The sequence below is a fragment of the Euprymna scolopes genome, chromosome 8, assembly GCF_053919585.1.
Source record: "Euprymna scolopes isolate OS-2025 chromosome 8, ASM5391958v1, whole genome shotgun sequence".
Lineage (NCBI taxonomy): Eukaryota > Metazoa > Mollusca > Cephalopoda > Sepiida > Sepiolidae > Euprymna > Euprymna scolopes.
In genome coordinates, this window is record NC_136489.1 from 65,378,321 (window position 1) to 65,393,260 (window position 14,940).

Below are 14,940 nucleotides of genomic sequence, written 5' to 3' on the forward strand. Positions count from 1 at the left end.
TACCTATTAATTAAATATATACATCGACCTACTCATTTTTATTCTATGTACTTGTTTACTTATATTTTACTATATGCATTTACATACACATTTATTTGCATTATTCCGGAGATTGTAGATACCGGCCAATCCCTCCCCCTATTTTGTATGTAAGGATGTATGTTTTTGTTTAACTTGTATATGTTTTTGGATAAGTGTATATATTTATGCATGCGTGTGTGTTTGTATATATATATGTGTGTGTGTGTGTGTTAGTGTATATGTATACATATATGTATATATATTTATATGCGTATGTGTATGTATATACATGTATGTGTGCATTTGTCTGTCTGTATGTATGTATATGTATATATATGTGTGTGTATATATATAATTTTCTAGTTTTATTTATTTACTTTCATTCTTTTATATATATATATATATATATATATATATATATATATATATGTATATATATATATATATATATATATATATATATATATATATAAACAGACGCACCATTTCATAAACTTAGCCATTTATTTGTTCTGATCAGTTTTCTTAATATAATTCTGGGACTTTCACGTGCATATCTAAGCTGACCTAATTATTAACGCTTATTTTCGCGCTTTTTGTCTGGGTCAGTTTGACCTTGCTTTTCAAATTTAAATCTTCACCGCTTTTCGGGTGTTTTTTTTTTTTACACCTTAATTTTTTTGATTCATCCAGCCTTGACAGTCGTGTTTTTAAATATTCTCTCCAGTACTTTTCTTTTAAGGATTTGGAATTAATTCCATTTGCGCTTTTTTCCAAGGAACTCTGCCTTTTGTATTATTTTGGACTATTTGGAATTTACCCATTGGATTGAAATTTTAAATTCGACTGTTTTGGATTTTACCATTTTTGATTTTTACCCTTCACCGGACTGTCCATTCATGTGAAATCTTTTTATCTTTTTTCTTTTGCCTCCTGTTCCCCTCACCTCACACGTTTTTTTAACCAATTAAGATCAGTGACTTACTTGTAGTTTTATTAAATAGTTTTATATGCAAAATCCGATCTTGCATTTTGCTAATTCCTGCCCTCGGATTAAGGACTATCCATTTATCTTGTGTTTCTTTTTTTTTTTAAATTAAATATGTTTTTAACTCTTTTTCATTATGTATTTTAACATGTTTTATTAATCATTTGGTCAAATTATAAGTTCTATTTCCTTTTCGGTTTTATTGAGCTTTTACATCTGGCTGATTGTATTTTACTTGTAAATATTAACTTCTTAATATTTATAATATATTTTAAGTTTACCATTTTGATTACCTTGGTAAACTTATTGTATTTTTTATTATATATATATATATATATACATATGTAATTTGATTCTTAACTAATAACTTGCATATTTCAGTTGACCCCTTTTTTGCTTTAAATTTTGGTGCTTTTAACGGAATCTTGTCTAGATCATTTGGACATTGGCTTTTCTATTTTAAAATTAATTCAATCACTATTCTTTTTCTTTCTTCGTCACTAATTTTCCTTAATTTAGCGTTGCCTCGACTATCGAGATTTAATTTTTTCCCATTTTGTTTACGCACATCTTATTTTTCTTTTAATAATATTATTGAAATCCATTCCCTTTTTCTTGTACCTATTTGTGATTTATTCCACGGATGCCTGCTTGTGGATTATATTTGGCCATCTTTCAGTTACGCGATTCCCTTGGATTTTACTTGTGCGAATGGAAGTTTAAGCAACGTTCTTGGATTCTGTATTTTTGGATTTAACCGTTATTGGATTCTTTACCCTTTCACCAGACAATTCATTCACGTTAAATCACTTTTTTCTTTACCCTATTATAGTTTCATTAAATACTTTTGTATGCAAAATCCGATCACGTCTTTTGCTAAATCCTAATCTCTGATGAGAAGGATAGTATTTCTTCAGAACTCCATAGATAAATGACTATCCACTTATTTAGTATGCCCCTTTTTAAATGAAATTGTGTTTAACTCTTTTTCAAAGTGTTTTAACATGGTATATTAACTATTTGCTTTATACATATATATATATAAATATATATATATACATATAAATATATGCATATATGCATATATTTATATGTATATACACATATATATACACACATATATATATATAAACATATATATATATATATATATACATATGCACATATGTATATACATCTGTACACATATATGTGTGCATCAATATGCATATAAACATATATATATATGCATATATACAAACATACATATATATACATACATAGAAATATCGATATACATCTATATACATATGCACATACATATATATATATATATATATATATATATATATATATATATATATATACACACTATAAAGCCAATCCTCTTTCCATTATTTCGTATGATATTGTATCCGATGTTTAATCGTGATTTTTAAAATAATGAAAAATATGACTTGGGTGGATCATTTAGAATCGACACCGAAACTGTTTTTCATCGGATGTGAGTTCATTAAAAATAAACGTCCATGAATGTACAAAATGAATAACACATGCCTTTAAAGTACTCCTAATCGACGCACGCTGTGCACTTATTTCCTAGTGAGACCTGTCGAAATTCCGCAGGGGGCTCATTAATATTTAATATATTGATTTTTGCATTCTGTGTATGTTCAGCATAGATAGAGTTGCTATATTATTTTGGCTTCTTTGTTAAAACTGCAACAGTATTTATCTAAGCTTGCTGGGACGCCCGTTGTAGCCTGGCCGTAAAGTATGCTTAAATATGATATTTTCATTCTTGCAGATTTCGTATGAAATATTGTAGAATTAATGTTCTATTGATTTTTATTAATTATATTTAAAACATGAAATTTAAACATTTTTTGGAAAAATCTATATGACTTGGGTGCATTAGCTTGAATCGAAACCGAAACCAAAACTTGTAAAGAATTCTAGACAAAATTATTTATAAAATTTATTAGTGTAGAGCCATCATCTATAATCCTCCCCGAAACTAAAACTTATGAAGAATTCTTATAAAAATTATTTATGAAAAATATAAAGGACTTGAGTGTCATAATCTATAATCGAAACCGAAACCAAAATTTTAAAAAAATAATTGATAATATTATTTATTACAAGGATGGAAGTCCATAAGAATTAAACCAGATTCACTCGGATGTAAGCGTGACACAAAATAAATAACACACAAGGTATCTTATTAATATATACAGTGATGATCATATTTATTGGCACGGTAAAATAAAAGTTAAATTTTGTCTAATAAATTCTAAAAAAGGGATTAAATTAAAGAAAATAACAAAGTATATTATGTATTTTTAACTGGCCTTTCCGATGCAGCAATCGGATTTTAGAAAAAATAAATAACAAAGGAACAACAAACATAATTGCAAAAAACCCTTGTTCAAAATTATTGGCACGATTTATTTAATAATCTATTGTATAGCCTTTGACCTTGATTACCTTCCTCAGTCGCTTTTCATAGTTTACAACCAAGTTGTTGCACTCTTCAGTAGTAATTTTAGCCCACTCTTCCTGACAATAATCCTCCAATTGAATAAGATTCTTAGGCTTCCTTTGCATTACCCTCAATTTTAATGTTCTCCATAAATTTTCAATTGGATTAAGGTCTGGGCTTTGTGATGGCCACTCCAAAACATTAATATGATTGTCCTCAAGCCATTTCTTAGTCAGTTTAGCCGAATGCTTTGGGTCATTATCTTGCATGAACCACCAACGACGACCAAGTGAGAGCACTTTAGCAGAGTCTTTCAGGTGTTCATCCAATATTTTAACATAATCTTCCTTTTTTTATGCTACCTGTGACCTTAACAAGTCGCCCTGGTCTAGAGGCAGCAAAGGATCCCCAAAACATCAAACTGACTCCACCGTGCTTCACTGTGGGTATGGTGTTCTTAGGCAGGAAAGCTTCGCCAGATTTTCTGTAAATATAAGACACTTTATTATGGCCAAATAACTCTATTTTCGTTTCGTCAGTCCATAGAACACGTTTCCAGAATGCAACATCTTTATCAATATGACGTTTTGCAAAGGCTAGCCTTGCTTTCAGGTGCATAGGCTTCAATAAGGGAGTCTTTCTCGGACGACATGCTTTTAAACCATCTCTCTTCAAAACTCTACCAACTGTATGTCGAGATACATTCACTCCAGAGATGCTCTGTTCATCAACAATCTCCCCAACAGAGATCCTTGGGTTTTGTTTTACTTGTCGAACAATTTTCCGTTCATCTCTTGGGGAAAGAATCCTTTTTCTCCCTCTACCCTCTAAACTCATAACGTGGCCTTGCGATTTGAACTTGTTTATTATGGCTCTAACAGTGGATTTGGGAAGGTTTAGCTTCTTTGAAATCTTATCATAGCCCTCCCCATTGGTATGGCATGCTACAACAAGCTTCCTGACGTCTTCGCTGTGTTCCTTAGTTTTAACCATGGCGATTGAAAATTATAATTTAGTCACTTATAATAGTTTAAATAAATCGCTATCTAAAAATTATCTGAAAAAAATTTTACACTGAATTAGCGTTAAACAAGCATAATATGGCTATAAAAAAGTTCAGAAAGCACGTAAACCGGAAATTGATTGATATTATACTGATACTAAAAGAAAAACAAAGCCGTGCCAATAATTTTGAACAAGGGTTTTTTGCAATTATGTTTGTTGTTCCTTTGTTATTTATTTTTTCTAAAATCCGATTGCTGCATCGGAAAGGCCAGTTAAAAATACATAATATACTTTGTTATTTTCTTTAATTTAATCCCTTTTTTAGAATTTATTAGACAAAATTTAACTTTTATTTTACCGTGCCAATAAATATGATCATCACTGTAGATACAAATTCTTACCCTCATTTCTAACTTCTTAAAACTATTCCAACTGGCTAAACACCAATAAAAAATGTCCGTACCTACCGTTTTAGAGTAGAGGCAATGTTAAAAAATGAAATTGAAAAGAGACAAATAGGCATAGTGAGTTTTATTAATTACATGTATTAACAGCGACATAATTTGGTGAACAGGGTCTCGCATAACTCATCCTCATCTATAATTCAACATCATCTGACAAAAAAACACAGAAGCTCATATACGTGCAGTTATATTAACGAAGGCCGTTCAAAAAGTAAATACTCATATTTTTTTTTAAATCAATATTTGAATAACTACGCAACAGGGAATGTGCTATGGAATATATTACACACCTAGTTACCCTTATCAATGCACTTTTGTCAGGAATTCAATGAGTCTGTTTATAACGAGCATAAAAAATGTGTTTTCATAGACCCTTACACTATCGATGTTCGCAAAATATAGAGTAATTGCTACTGCTATGAATACTTAACTTATAATAACAATCTAATTTGTAATCCTATCTAATCTATTCATATGATTTAAAGATAAGAGGTAGTACTGCTTGAAGGACCTTCTCATATAAATATATATATATATATATATATATATATATAGAGAGAGAGAGAGAGAGGGAAGAGAGCTTATATAAAGGATTCAACACTTGTAAAGGCCCGAGGCGTACTAGAGGATAAGGGTTACTGAGTGTAATACGGTAGTGTACTAATCGTTAATGGTGTGGATTGGAAAGTTTCCAGTCATGGCTGACGGAACAAGAGCATGTTACAACCGCGAAACAAATAAAGGGTTCCATTCGAAATTCCGTCCAAATTCCCGAGTCCGACAGAAACAAGTTTAGCAGATCTAATCGCGAGTTCATTAAACAAAGATGCGGAAATGGTGGGATATTACATCAATTTAAACATTTTGAAAACCACCTAAAATTAGGGCATTAGTCAAAAAAATTAAAAACAATACTTAATTATATTATTTTTATTAAGAACAAAAGAAATCATTTTCTGAGGTGTTTACACAGATACTATAACCATTAATCTATTTAGCTTACAAATCATTTGGAAATAATATGCATTCGTAGAAGTATAGGAATAATATACATTATCTAGTATTATCACTTTTCGTATATGAATTTCTATTATTTATAAACCGTAAAAAAAAAAACTTTTCAGTCTTCGTAAAATAGATTAAAAAATTTATTTCTACATTTTTGCTTTCGCCTCAATAATGAAAACGGTGGTCTTCTTTAGTGAATACTAATTACCAAGGAATCTGTGTTAGCTTTGATACGTCACGTTTCGAGAAAATGCTAAAACTAATTTTAGAGAAATTTTATAATAAAGCAGAAAAAAAACAAAAAGACATGAGGTGTTATATTTAAAACCCTTTCTCAATTTCTGTTCTATTTAAAGTAATTTAGAAATTAGGAATGTAATAGATTTGGTTTTTCTTTTCAGTTTTCTGTTTTTCGATACAATTGATAGAATCCAGTTATTAAGAGAACTTATTCTCTCATCCAATTAAGAGAATCAAGTAATTGGTACAATTTCCCCTATTATAAAATTATAATTACAACGAAAGTCGTCTTTAAGTATGTCAAATCAAAGTTTTGAATACAACGCTGATTAATATTTTGCTTCGACGATAAAAATAACTATTTACCAAATTACACAAGACTCAAAACTTACTGTTTTATCCGTACTATATTGCACTCGCATCTCATGCCCTGCTGTCATCTAACATATAGTTTGGGCACAACTCGTAGTTCAATTCTTAACACCTACTCACACTTTAATGTTATACTAGACCCAAGCTCACATGAATAAAAAAAATAAATAAAGAAAAATAAAAATAAAGAAAACTAATAAAAAATGTATATATATGAGAGAAAGCCTCAGACCACATTATCTCCTCCTAACAAGCCTCTTTACAATCATAGTTGCTTACACTGCATGAGCTCTACTCAACCCCTTTATCCAGTAACAATGAAATAACAATGCCCCTAATTCAATTTGAGGAGTATAACTATTTAGCAGATATATAACCTCTACAAACTAACCCAATAACATTAACTAACCACGCGGGGTCGCAGAAATACCTGGATTAGAACCCAGGGGCGGAACAAACCCTCTCAGTGGTGACGGACCCAGGAGATCTTTCCAGATCATCCGTCTAGGAGAAGGAAAACTCTGAAACTAAACCAAATAGGAGGGAGGCCTCTTCAGTCTTGGATGACAACCTTCCTAGAGCTGGTGACTCAAACAAATTACCGGTTTGCAATACCTAAATTGCTTAAGGAGTAGATAGGTCCTGCCTATCGCCCGGCTTCCATACTCTTTCTTTGCCTATTAGTCAGGCGCAGAGATACTATCACAGTGATTCGACAGAAACACCCATTGGTAGATCTTGTTTCTTGTCTAAGGCAATGAACGCTGTTTCCCACACTCCCGACTCACTCCACCCCTAAAGCTGGGCACTTGAAAATGCTTGAGTACCATACATGCCTGAGCAATTAGATTGGGTTGACCTTCCTCTGATGGTTTGAGGGTACCAGATTGACAGTTACTGACTGCTGTTTCCGACTGGTAGTACAGGAGCCCTAACTCTTTGGTAGCGCTTAGAGCGGCTGCTCCATCAACAGTTGTATAATATCGGGGTGTTTGCAGTGCCATGACGCGCATGGAAAGGGACCCTGCACTCATCCCCGGTGGACTCTCTTGAGGCCACAGTCCTAGTTGATGGAGGGTCAGCTGATGGTCTACTTGTGATGCATGTGTGATATTCTGCATACCTCCTGTTCGGCTTCCCCTAACCCAACTGAAACTCGTTAAAAAATGACAGTACAATCTAAAAATAAGCTTAAACCAGGCTTAGGGTCAAACAAATCCAACTTGCCTCCTCCCTTGAGGCTTGCATTCACAAATATCCGTGGGCTTAGAACTAATTTAGCTGATGTTGAAGCATTTCTCCTAACAAATACCCCGGATATCTTAGCACTAAGTGAGACTAACCTACACTCCTCCAGCCCCTCTAACTACTTAAACATGCCTGGATATCTCCCACTCTGCCGTAAGGACTCTGACAAACATATGCACGGACTTGGAGTTTACATTCGTAATACCCTTCCCTTGACTAGAGCAACAAACCTAGAAATGGATGGCCATGTAATTTAGACTAATCATGAAATACAACATTAGCTACTATTACTTTCTCTAGAATCGGATGATCAAGCCTTTATGTGCTTTAGACTAAACATGCAACAAAACATTAGCTACTTTTATTTTCTCTGCCGCTGTCCCTCGACCTAAGACTGCACCATAATAAACAAAGTATCTGACAGCATAGACACAGCACTCTCCTTCGACACTAGCGTCCAAGTACATGTATTTGGTGACTTTAATGTCCATCACAAAAACTGGCTTGGATTCTCTACTTACACAGATGCAGCAGGCAGCGCAACTCATAACTTCTCTGTATCTCACTCCCTATGGCAAATTGTTACTTTTCCAACCCGTTTCCCTGATCAGGAAGAACAACACGGATCACTATTTGATGTGTTTTTGACCACAGTTCCTGATGACCGTGTAACGAAAGCCGACAGCCCACTTGGGAACGCTGATCATGCGGTGATAATGGTTGAAATCGCCCTAAACTCTAGACCCAAAACTGAAGAGCCAGTGCTCAAAACAACGAGATATTATAAAAAGGCTGACTGGGAAGCCATCAGAGATCTTATCAGAGACGCCCCATGGGGAAATATTTTTCTCTTCCTGCTGAACAGTGTGCAACCGAGACCACTGAATGGTTCAAAACTGCAATCGAAGCGCATATTCCCATGCGGAAATTCTATAGCAAGCCCCACTCTCCCCAATGGTTTACTTCGACTTGCGCAACTGCCATTGTCCAAAGGCAGCATGCATTCCGCAGGTTTAACCGACATAAGTCCAGTTCAAACAGACAGAAGTACATAGAAGCTAGAAGTAATGTTAAGAAAAAAATAGCGACAGCTAAGAGGAAATTTACGGACACCACTAAAAAACGCATCGAAGCACAAAAACTAGGAACTCGTGAGTTCTGGAAAATCTACAACAGTGTAGTAAATAATGGGCAATCAACAATTCCCCCACTAACCAACAATCATGAGGTTCTTTGCTCAGCAACCGAGAAGGCTAACATGCTTGCCAGTCGGTTTGCCTCAAACTCCACCCCTACCTCAATTTCCTATGCGGACAGACGCCACGCTTGACGATCTAATAATCACCCCTGCTCAGGTGCATGCTATCATAAAAAACATTGACACTTCAAAAGCATGTGGACCCGACCTCATCCCAGCTGTGCTATTAAAAAAGTGCTCAGTCGAAGTAGCTCCAGTTCTCTCGCAACTCTACAATAAATGCCTTAATGAATCTTGCTTTCCGGGCTGTTGGAAAACTGCTTCTGTGATACCAGTATTCAAGAATTCTGGCGAAAGAACTGACCCATTAATTTATCGCCCTATTAGCCTCCTCCCACTTTTTACCAAAATATTTGAGACCTTAATTAAGCATGCTCTAGTCCAGCACCTTACAGATGCTAAACTTCTGACCGGCCAACAATAGTGATTTAGACAAGCCCGTTCCACGGCAGACATCCTCACTGTAATCTCTGAATGCATATACCATTCACTGGACAAAGCGAGAGAGGGCAGAGCAGTAGCTCTAGATATATCTAAGGCTTTTGACAGGGTATGGCATGAGGGTCTCCTCAGGAAGATTATATCATATGGTATTACTGGTAGAATACTTAACATAATTAAATCCTTCTTAGATAAGAGAAAAATCCAGGTTGTTCTCGACGGTCGTACATCTAAACAATATGATATAAATGCGGGAGTGCCCCAGGGATCTATCCTTGGACCTCTGCTGTTCTTGATATTCATAAATGACCTCCCTGACAAAATTGCCTCTGAGATGGGTATATATGCTGATGACACCACACTCTATAGCAGGCACGACAGGAAAACAAATGAACATATATCTAAAGTAATGGCAGAAACACTAGAGGATGACCTCCAATCAGTAGTGGAATGGGGACAAAATTGATGGTCACGTTCAATGCCGCCAAGACAAAACTGGTTTCACTCAATAATTACAAGAAACCTTATCTACCACCTATAGCAATGACCAACGACTCTTTATCTGAGAGTACGTCTCTCAAGCTCCTTGGCCTAACGTTCACAGGAAACATGAGCTGGAACAATTACATCGGAAGCATTGCCAGGGCCGCTGCGAGGAAGGTGGGCTCTCTCTACCGTGCTAGAAAACTTCTAACACCCGAAAGTATCCTGTACCTCTACAATGCCACTTTTCGCCCATGTATGGAGTATTGCTGTCGTATTTGGGCTGGTGCATCGGCTACTAGTCTCTCGCTCCTTGACAGGGTTCTAAAGAGAGTCGCAAATCTGATAGGCCCTAAACTGGCATCAAAACTTCAGCCTTTGTCCCATCGTCGAAACGTTGCATCCCTCTGCCTGTTCTACAAGTATTATAATGGTGAATGATCTGAATAACTGCAAGCACTTGTGCCCCTACGACGTAAACACCCTCGTCAGACCCGACAAGCTGCAAAATCCCACCCCCCACACTGTAGAGATTCCGTAGATGTAAAAGATCTTTCTACTCCAGTAGTTTCTTCCCCAGAACTGCTAGACTTTGGAATTCCATTCCAGGTCACTGCTTCCCCAACTGTACTGACATGCATAAGTTCAAGTGCAACGTGAACCAACATATCGCTGCCCAAATCCCTACATAGTACCCCAGTAGATGTTTCCCCTGATAGTAGCCCCCTACACCAAAGTGGCAATGTGCCTTGTTTGGGGTGAAAATGTAATAAAAAAAAACCCCCAAAAAAACCCATAATGACTTAGGATAGTTCGAAATATATTTATTGGATTAGCTCTTGAGTAGAAATCTATAATAAACGTAAACTATTTTTATTATAGCCAAGAAATAGTATATGTCCGCTTATTCATCTGCATTAACTTCAGTCTCATTATCGTCACACACGATGTTTTTACGGTTCCGACTTTTCTGCAAAATTATTGAGTGGCATATCTAGTATTCTCCCTAGACGGGAAATTTTGATCCGTTTTAAATGTCAATGCTATTAGGTGTGTATTAAAATTTAAACAATATTCAGTACTATTTTTGTTAAAAATAAATAAAAATTTTTAATGTCAATGCCACTGGTGATCCATTAATGGAAATAAAAGTTTCTGTCAAATATGACAAACAAAATGAAAGATATCGGTGTCTTCAATATATGAAGTCAGAAATTTTTGTTGGATATCAGCTGAATCTAATAAGTGAATTTCATATGAAATAAAAAATGCAATAAACTCAAAAGACCTTATCTTAGTACAAGTTGAGGCTCACGAATTTTGCAAAAAAGAGCAAAATTATCTGTATCATTATCATTCATAAAACCGAGGAGAATTTATATTATATAAAGTAATAACCAAACCCAACAAATGACGGTCCCCCACCTAGAAATGGTACACAACATATTCCAAGGTTAAGCTCATATCCTATGTATATACGCACTTACAGGCCACACCGGTTGCCCGTTCATGGAAAACCCTGATATGAAGATGGTATTCGTTTCTAAAGATAGAGCACACTATTTTCAAATTCAAGATCAAAGTTTAAGTTCAGAAAAATGATGTAACCTCGATTATCCGGTGAGCACGTACCTAGACACACAGCAAACTCCTGTGGGAACAACGGGTAGCTTTGCTACATACGAGAAATTAATGGAAAATTGCGGTGCTTGTCTCTACATTAAAAGCATTTTATGCTATTGAAAAATGGCCAGACGAAGAAAAAATAAATGGTTTTGTTATCTGTTCCAGCGGTGGAATTTCGGTAAATTGAAATTCTCGTAGTATTTGTGTTAACAGAGTACAAACATGGAGTCTACTTATTGTTTTTATATAATACTGTCGACGTACCACAAATAATAGGATATAGAGAAATGAAATAATTGACGAAAAAGAGGGAATGATTTGACCATCAGAAGAGCGAGAAGATCTTGTTCGCCAACGTATGTAAAGAAAATTTAAATAGGAATGCAGTCAAGGTGTAGCGAAGAAAACGCCGCAATAAAGATAATAATATTCAACATTACTTTACAAACAGTTTTAGAAGTGGCTATAAATTTGCAACAATTTGACAATTTATTGACTACGTTTCACGACAGTTAAGGAAAACACACCAGTTTCAGTTACTTGAATATAGGTTGTGGTTTGGACTAGATCGATATAAGTTTAAAGAGATCGAAGTTAGCTGACCGCAACTGAGGAAATCTGTTTTGGCACAAAGCAGATGTTTACTTTAACCGGTATTTATATATATTTGTATTCATAGTGAAATTAATATTTGCTAAATATGTCGGAAATTTTCTGGTTTGTTTCAATTTTTATACTTCTATATCGTTCACTTCAGAAGACACTACTTTTAGAGAGGACGACATGGCAGAATATAAGATTAAACTAAGAAAGGTAAGGTATACTCCTTTGACTTCGGCGATTGTTTTCGAGAGGGCATCCTCATGGTTTGAAATTCAGTTAAGTTTGTTCAATAATAACCATCGTTAATTCATTATTTCTTTACACCTTTCGAATACATCTATATAAAAGCAAATCAGTGTTAATTATTTACACTTTAGACGTTTGATTTCAACAGACTTGAATTTTTTAAATATATACCTGAGCAAGTAAACAATAATTAAAAGAATTATGTGAATTTATAAGCCAATCAAAACATTGTGGAAAAACTTGATTGTTTTTTTACAATTACTAATTAATTACTGTGTATTACATTTTTGAATAAGTAAACGTTGTGGATTAACACATTTGTTAACAAAAACATAAAAATAATATTGAGCGTATATAAAAGCCTGGTTGTCAGATCTAAACAGTAAGATATAATAAACAGAATTAAATAAATAAAAATTCATATAAACACACCCACATATCGACACATATAATAACTGACGCACACTTTACATTGGCAAAACTATTCATGTAAAAATGAACATACCTGAAAAAATTTTGGGGCAATTTTTTTTAATAAAATGCTTTTTTAAACAATATTGGCCTTTAACCTTACGTAATATCACACACGAACGCGCGCACATACACACACACACACACACACACACATATATATATATACATATATATATATATATATATATATAACAGGTGGAATTATATATATATGCCTGTAAATCTGTGTTTATTTCAAGCCAATCTGATTGATATCAGACGAGAAGATTTTTTTCTAGTTAAGTAGGCTATCTGCAGAGGTATGAAATTCTGAATGTTTGCAGACGAAAGACAAATTTCCTTTATGTACAGACACGATACAGTAAGTACGAGAATTCTAACAGATTAGATATATTTTATTGCGTTTTCCCGGTCTTTAAATGATCAATATTATAGCGGCCTTCCATTCCATTAACCAGTTCCTATCGCCATCGTTTACAACTAGGAGCTTAAACAATTTTTTATAATCAGGATTTAATTATCATACCAGATAAATGCAATACCACACACATGTATATGTTATTGTGTGCTAATGTGTGCGTGTGTGAGTGTATGTGATTAATAATGCTGAGTATACATTGACAATAATTATTACATAGAAAATGGCATAATATATAACCGAGGAAAGGGGGGAATTGCCAAGTTAATAGTATAAGAACTATAAAATATTATATATATATGTGTGTGTATGTATATATGTGTGTATGTATATATGTGTGTATGTATATATGTGTGTATGTATATATATATGTGTATATATATATATATATGTATGTATATATATATATGTGTATGTATATATATGTGCATGTATATATATATGTGTATGTATATATATGTATGTATATATGTGTGTATACATATGTGTGTGTATACATATATGTGTATATATATGTGTGTATATATATGTGTATGTATATATATGTGTATGTATATATATGTGTGCATATATATATATATGTGTATGTATATATATATGTATATGCATGTATATATGTATATGCATGTATATATGTATATGCATGTATATATGTATATGCATGTATATATGTATATGCATGTATATATGTATATGCATGTATATATGTATATGCATGTATATATGTATATGCATGTATATATGTATATGCATGTATATATATGTATCTATATATGTATATATATATAAATGTATGTATATATATAAATGTATGTATATATACAAATGTATGTATATATACAAATGTATGTATATATATAAATGTATGTATATATATAAATGTATGTATATATATAAATGTATGTATATATATAAATGTATGTATATATATAAATGTATGTATATATATAAATATATGTATGTATATATATAAATATATGTATGTATATATATAAATATATGTATGTATATATATATAAATTTATGTATGTATATATATAAAAATTTATGTATGTATATATATATAAATTTATTTATGTATATATATATAAATATATGTATATATATACAAATATGTATGTATGCACAAATATGTATGTATACATATGTATATATATATGTATATATGTATGTATATATGTATGTATATATGTATGTATATTTATGTATATATGTATGTATATTTATGTATATATTTATGTATATATGTATGTATATTTATGTATATATTTATGTATATATGTATGTATATATGTATATGTATGTATATATGTATATGTATGTATATATATACACATGTATGTATATATATACACATATATGTATATGTATGTATATATATGTGTATATATGTATATATATATATGTATGTGTACAAATATATGTATATGTATGTATATATATGTTATATGTATATATATGTATATATATATATATATCCATCATTTGTAGACATTTATGCTTATGACACTACTATATACGTACATCTAAGATCGTAACTGACCAAGTTCTCTCCGATTTTCTCTTCTCTGATCTTGATTACGT

General features: G+C 32.9%; 1 protein-coding gene across 1 annotated transcript in view; it reads left to right on the forward strand.

The window, feature by feature from the left end:
* Window positions 1–14,940, forward strand: part of LOC145283595 (uncharacterized) — a 3,312,299-nt gene that overhangs the window by 948,761 nt on the left and 2,348,598 nt on the right. The gene's annotated exons all lie outside the window — the stretch shown is intronic.